Source organism: Schistocerca nitens, chromosome 3 (genome assembly GCF_023898315.1).
Source record: "Schistocerca nitens isolate TAMUIC-IGC-003100 chromosome 3, iqSchNite1.1, whole genome shotgun sequence".
Classification (NCBI taxonomy): domain Eukaryota; kingdom Metazoa; phylum Arthropoda; class Insecta; order Orthoptera; family Acrididae; genus Schistocerca; species Schistocerca nitens.
This window is the reverse complement of record NC_064616.1, coordinates 585,714,315-585,722,011: the sequence shown is the minus strand read 5'-3', so window position 1 is coordinate 585,722,011 and position 7,697 is coordinate 585,714,315. Positions and strand designations below refer to the sequence as shown.

The window sequence follows — 7,697 nt, the reverse complement described above, 5'->3', positions numbered from 1 at the left end:
CATCACACATGGACAGATCGCGGCCAGTTGCTCTGGCAGAGAGGCTCTGGATGATGATGATTTTATAGCCCCCTTACTTGGTGCTTGCACTTTTCTAGGAAGGCAGTGCAGAAATTGGCCAGCACAACAACTATGTGTCAGCAGCATCTGAAGAAGATGGGCAGTTGTCTCATGCAAATATTCTGCAGTTTTGAAATGATAATTAAATGGACACCCTAGCTGCAAACAGGCGTTGATGTACTTCATTGGGGACATGTTGAAAATGTGTGCCCCGACCGGGACTCGAACCCGGGATCTCCTGCTTACATGGCAGACGCTCTATCCATCTGAGCCACCGCGGGCACAGAGGATAGTGCGTCTGCAGGAACTTATCCCTTGCACGCTCCCCGTGAGATCCACATTCCCAACATGTCCACACCACTACATATGTAGTGCGCCTAATACACTCCTGGAAATGGAAAAAAGAACACATTGACACCAGTGTGTCAGACCCACCATACTTGCTCCGGACACTGCGAGAGGGCTGTACAAGCAATGATCACACGCACGGCACAGCGGACACACCAGGAACCGCGGTGTTGGCCGTCGAATGGCGCTAGCTGCGCAGCATTTGTGCACCGCCGCCGTCAGTGTCAGCCAGTTTGCCGTGGCATACGGAGCTCCATCGCAGTCTTTAACACTGGTAGCATGCCGCGACAGCGTGGATGTGAACCGTATGTGCAGTTGACGGACTTTGAGCGAGGGCGTATAGTGGGCATGCGGGAGGCCGGGTGGACGTACCGCCGAATTGCTCAACACGTGGGGCGTGAGGTCTCCACAGTACATCGATGTTGTCGCCAGTGGTCGGCGGAAGGTGCACGTGCCCGTCGACCTGGGACCGGACCGCAGCGACGCACGGATGCACGCCAAGACCGTAGGATCCTACGCAGTGCCGTAGGGGACCGCACCGCCACTTCCCAGCAAATTAGGGACACTGTTGCTCCTGGGGTATCGGCGAGGACCATTCGCAACCGTCTCCATGAAGCTGGGCTACGGTCCCGCACACCGTTAGGCCGTCTTCCGCTCACGCCCCAACATCGTGCAGCCCGCCTCCAGTGGTGTCGCGACAGGCGTGAATGGAGGGACGAATGGAGACGTGTCGTCTTCAGCGATGAGAGTCGCTTCTGCCTTGGTGCCAATGATGGTCGTATGCGTGTTTGGCGCCGTGCAGGTGAGCGCCACAATCAGGACTGCATACGACCGAGGCACACAGGGCCAACACCCAGCATCATGGTGTGGGGAGCGATCTCCTACACTGGCCGTACACCACTGGTGATCGTCGAGGGGACACTGAATAGTGCACGGTACATCCAAACCGTCATCGAACCCATCGTTCTACCATTCCTAGACCGGCAAGGGAACTTGCTGTTCCAACAGGACAATGCACGTCCGCATGTATCCCGTGCCACCCAACGTGCTCTAGAAGGTGTAAGTCAACTACCCTGGCCAGCAAGATCTCCGGATCTGTCCCCCATTGAGCATGTTTGGGACTGGATGAAGCGTCGTCTCACGCGGTCTGCACGTCCAGCACGAACGCTGGTCCAACTGAGGCGCCATGTGGAAATGGCATGGCAAGCCGTTCCACAGGACTACATCCAGCATCTCTACGATCGTCTCCATGGGAGAATAGCAGCCTGCATTGCTGCGAAAGGTGGATATACAGTGTACTAGTGCCGACATTGTGCATGCTCTGTTGCCTGTGTCTATGTGCCTGTGGTTCTGTCAGTGTGATCATGTGATGTATCTGACCCCAGGAATGTGTCAATAAAGTTTCCCCTTCCTGGGACAATGAATTCACGGTGTTCTTATTTCAATTTCCAGGATTGTAGATGTTTGCCCATCATACTCATTACTCGTGGCAGATTAATCTACCAAGTCCCGTACGAGTTCGGGCATAGCGTGTGCGTTCGCACAAGAAGACGAGATGTAAGCAGGAGATCCCGGGTTCGAGTCCCGGTCGGGGCACACATTTTCAACATGTCCCCAATGAAGTACATCAACGCCTGTTTGCAGCTAGGGTGTCCATTTAATTATCATTTCATTTCTAGAAAAGCTGCATGGTCATCCACGGTAAATGTTCTTTCGGGAACAGATACTAACGTCATGTATAGTTAAAATATGGCTTCCCGGTCATTGACCTTCTTGTGCGAACGCACACGCTATGCCCGAACTCGTACGGGACTTGGTAGATTAATCTGCCACGAGTAATGAGTATGATGGGCAAACATCTATTAGGCGCACTACGAATGTAGTGGTGTGGACATGCTGGGAATGTGGATCTCACGGGGAGCATGCAAGGGATAAGTTCCTGCAGACGCAATATCCTCTGTGCCCGCAGTGGCTCAGATGGATAGAGCGTCTGCCATGTAAGCAGGAGATCCCGGGTTCGAGTCCCGGTCGGGGCTCACATTTTCAACATGTCCCCAATGCAGTGCATCAACGCCTGTTTGCTGCTAGGGTGTCCATTTAATTATCATTTCATTTCTAGCAAAGCTGCATGGTCATCCACGGTAACTGTTCTTTCGGGAACCGATACTACCTTCATATATATTCTGCAGTTTATACAACAGCATCTGACATAACACCCACGAGTAATTAAAGAAATTCGAAGGTTTCCAAAGTAGGAGAGGAGAAAGAGGGAATTAATATTTCATACAGAATCCGAGATACATATGGAAGACGAGATGGAGTGCATGGCGTTTGAGGATTAGAAGGGAGTGGTAGAATTTTGGTGGAACAGTACTCCAGGTGACATTGGCATATAAATCTGTTAAGGTACTGTAGGTGTGGTGTATGTTGGAGGGATGAAATCCCCACGTTGTAAAGTTTGTGGTTTTATTATATTGTGAGCTTTCTGTTGTATGGCTAGTAGGTGTGGTTTCTGTATTAGTTTATAGTTGATTATTAGGCCAAGATATTTTATTGTGTTAGTCAGTTGGATATGTCAGTTGTATATAGTAAGGTATAGATCATGGTTGCAGAACCTGCGGATGATTCGTCCTATAATTACCACCTGAGTCTTGGAAAGGTTAATTCTAAGGAAGTACTGGTTGCACCAAGTGGTAAATTGACTTAGGTGGTACTGAAGTGATGGTTGGAATTTCTGGAGGGTTGGGCATTGAGCTTGGCAAGTGGTGCCATTAGCTTACTGGAGGAGCTGGGCAGGAGAATGTGGCTTAGGTATACAAGAATTGAGAAAGGGTGTAGCCTTGGGGCCCATATGCCTTGGGGTGGAAGATATGGTAATTGGTGCTGTTTGTAGTTATATAGATTGGAGGTTTCGATGGAAAGGATGCAATAAGGTGGACATAGTTAATTGCAATGGAGTGTGAAAAGGAGACCAGAATGCCAAAAACGTGGGTTGGTGAGACAGAAGATAGCCAAGGTTGTCATGGTTTAAACAGGATAGTATACACACCGCTTAACACGAAGGAGTAGGTGCTGGTTTAGGTGTTAACAGATGCACTGAGAAAGGATGGATTCAAACATCTCCAAGATGATGAGACAGTTGCAGCATGTTTCATTGGCAGGTTTTTAGAATTTCAGAAAAATGAGAATAAGGAAAGTTTCCCACAGCTCAGAATAATAGCCTTTGTGAAGGATTACATTGCAGAGATTGGCAAGGATGTCTAAGAAATTTATGAGGAGGAGCAGTGTTTTCTTGAGGTGCATTTGCTTGAGGTCTTGTGCTGTGCCAGATACATTACGTTATGTTTGTGGTATGTGGTCTAAGCACTGGAAACTTAGACCAAGAGATGGGAAAGAGATGTTGGTTCTTTTGAGGACTATGTTTTTTACAATTAGCAGCTTTCTTATGTGTGCCTATATTTGTCAATGGCATAAGATTGCGTCATGACCACGAGTCTACAGAAAGGAGTGGTACAATCAGTGGCACTCGCGGAGAAACAGTAGACCCCCATGGAAGGATTTGGGAGCATTAAGGACTGGTGGTTTTGGTTGGGATGTGAATGGATACATATATAGCTTCTGATTTAGGTTCCTGTTTATTCCCTTTAAGCATTCCAATTGAGATGGGAGTAATGTGGAACAAGATTTGAATTCGTGGTGGGAGTCAGTGTGCGGGTATAGTAAGTAAAAAGCAAGTAAATAACGAGTCACAGCACCAACAGTCGACTAGGGCAGCTTCAGAAGGGTTGAAATGTGCCTGACGGATTTGTTATTCAGGTGTCATCGAACGACTAATTCACGCCAAGGCTAGATGGATAGTTGTGGTTCAGGATGGCAGATGGAAGAGGGTTGATGAGGGATTGAAGGCCTGTGATGGTCTAGAGAGACTTGGCTGTCAAATTTAACACTTCATTTTACTCATACATATGTGCTTCGACTGTATGGGGTGGTGACTACACCTCCCATTGCACATAATGAAGGCCTGTGACCTGCGAAATGACAGCCTGTGCCCAGCTTTGCAGATACCAGTGCTTAGTGTGCGGCATGCGATCTCGTTGTTAGTATGGAATCTTGTTATAGGTGCCAGCTCTGAAGTGGATGTCTCTGTCCCAGTTTGGCATGTGGCACAGCAGCATCCACATAGTGGTGATGGAAGATAGCTTTGTGTATGGGATATGACCCATTGCCCCCTGGGCAAGAGTCCGCCTTGCTGATGGAATGAACTTGGGATGGCCACAGCACGAAAGTGTGGAAGCATTTTGTTTCAACTTCGCTCTAACAGAATGATATATAGAATAATTTGTTACAATTTTATGACATAGCGATTTATGGGTCAATTTGTCACAGTTTTGTGGAACAATGGTGATGTTTGGGGTACTATGTTACAAATTTGATGTAAAATGGCGATGTATGGGGTAAATTATCATATAGTCTTCACTGTACAATACATAAGTTAACATTTTCAGCAGAAGATGGCAAACATTCTGTACAGCAAGATTAAATATTTGCATTGACGTGGGGATCACTACAAAGTATGACTGACATTAATATCGGCTTTAGGTGAATTAAGATGACTTTCTGACAATAATACAGAAAATTTAGGTGTAGAAGTGACATTGTATATTTCGTATAAAGATAAGTCTATTATGTTGGTAAGTTCACTTTATGCTGTAAATTAGCTTAGTGATATTGTTATTTTGTAATGGCACAGAATGGACTTCTGCAGAAATTTCTATAAGAGGGAAAAAATTTTAAAATTGTCATTTTTGATATAACTGATTTAGTGGGTGTGAAAATGTGTTATGCCTCAAGTGCTAATTTTGACCAAAATTAGGGAAAAGCTAGAATGGATACTACCTCAAACAACTGATAACTATCCATTTGTACATTTAAGGTGGATAACTTTGATACCTGAACGGTGTGCGTACTTCAATACTGTTTGCAATATTTTGATACGAAATCTTTTGATACTATTAATATTAATATTATCCTTTTTACCCAGCAGTCATCATATGATTACATCCAGAATAACCGATGAGTTACGAAATAATATACCTAAAAATATGCATAAAATATTTATTACTTCCAACAGCGTTAGGCTCACACTGAAATTAAAACTCTGAAATATAAAAATTCAAATCGATCGAGAAAATCCTGTTGGATAGCAACAAAAAATTGCACTTTAATATTCCACAAAGAGGAGAAACCGAGAATAAACTTTAAAAAACACCTACTCAACTTCGATGACATCTACAACACGGTTTGCTTATGAAATTTCACATCTTTCCACGTTATTGGTTTTATTGTATTACTTCCATGCATTCTATTTTTAATTTTGATTGGAAATAACTATAAACTCGAAAAAATGTGATTTGAGAACTACATTTTCTTGGGTTGGTTTAAAAAAGCAACCCATCCTTTCGATGGGATGAATGTGGGAAATGTTCCAAAATCATCCTCAAAGCCACTGGTAGAAACAACGTATCACAAACTAAGACAGTCCTCGACCCTTGATTTAATCACCATTACTGTGCCGTCTGGCCAGCTCGACAGCTGAATTCGTAACTCTGTGACTGATTTAGGCACAATGAATATGAGTAGTTCCCAGTCTCTGGAGGCGACATTTTTTCTACCTTGAATTTCACACTTTATTCCTCTTTCTTCGCCTGATATATTTAGCTCACAATTATAAATATACATACCTGCAGTGTAGCATGTTTGTCTTCTTCAAAGTGCAAGATAGCAGCTGTGCTGTGTGAAGATCAATGTGTATTCAACAAGCCATCACAAGTCTTTTTCGTCCGCAGGAAACAGTAGACTACTGTTGTGATTCCGTTGTGCAGAAAAGGGAAGGCTCATATTTACGAAAACTAGGTGATGGATGACGAGCACGTATCTACATCTACATCTTCATCTAGATAGATACTCCACAGGCCACCATACGGTGCGTCACGGAGGGTACCCTGTACCACTACTAGTCATTTTCGTTCCTATTCCACTCGCAAATTGAGCGGGAGGAAAACGATTATTTATATGCCTCTGTATGATCCCTAATTTCTCTTGTCTTATCTTCGTAGTCTTATGCACAATGTATGTTTGCGGTAGTGGAACCGTTTGGCAGTCAGCTTCATATACCGATTCTCTAAATTTTCTCAATACTCGAAAAGAACGTCGCCTTCTCATTTGAGTTCCCGGAGCATATCCATGACACTTATGTGTTGTTCCAACCGACCGGTAACAAATCTAGCTGCACTCCTCTGAATTGCTTCGATGTCTTCCTTCAATCCGACCTGGTACGGATCGCAAACACTCGAGCAGTACTCAAAAATAGGTCGCACCAGCGTCCTATCTGCGGTCTCCTGTAGAGGTGAACCACCCATTCTTAAAATTCTCCGAATGAACCGAAGCCGACTGTTCGCTTTCACTATCACAGTTCTCACATGCTCGTTCCAATTCATATCGTTTTGCAACGTTATGCTCAGGTATTTAAATGACTTGAGGTGTCAAGCAGGACACTATCAATGCTCTATTCGAACATTACAGGTTTAATCTTCCTACTCATGCACATTAACTTACATTTTTCCAGATTTAGAGCTAGCTGCCATTCATCACACAAACCCGAAATTTTGTCTACGTCGTGTTGTATCTTCCTACAGTCACTCAACTTCGACACTTTGCCGTACACCACAGCATTATTAGCAAACAACCGCAGAGTGAAGTCCACCCTCTCCGTCAAATAACTTACGTATATAGAGAACAAGAGCAGTCCTATCACACTTCCCCGGGGCTCTCCTGACGATACTCTTGTCACTGATGAACACTCGCCGTCGAGGACAACATACTGGGTTTCATTATTTAAAAGAAGTCTTCGAGCCATTCACATATTTGTGAACTTAATCCATATGCTCGCACCTTCATTAACAGCCTGCAATGGGGCACTGTTTCAACTGCTTTTCGGCAATCTAGAAATATGGAATCTACCTGTTCCGCTTCGTCCACTGTTTGCAGTATATCATGTGAGAAAAGAGCAAACTGAGTTTCACACGAGCGATGTTTTCTAAACCCATGATGATTCATGGGTATAAGCTACTTAGTCTGAAGAATGTTTCTTCCATTCGAACTTAGAATACTTTCAAGGATTCCGCGGCAAACCGAAGTTAGGGGTATTGGACTGTAATTATGTGGGTACGATCTTTTACCTTGTATGTACTAGAGTCACCCGCGCTTTTTTTCAGTCGCTAGAGACTTTG

The 7,697-nt window shown here is 44.6% G+C and overlaps 1 non-coding gene across 1 annotated transcript; it reads right to left on the bottom strand.

Annotated features, from left to right (window-relative positions):
- Positions 1 to 267: 267 nt before the first annotated feature.
- Trnat-ugu (transfer RNA threonine (anticodon UGU)) lies at positions 268 to 342 on the bottom strand. The gene has a single exon. It is a non-coding gene; the product is annotated as a tRNA-Thr (tRNA).
- Between the last annotated feature and the right edge of the window lie 7,355 nt (positions 343 to 7,697).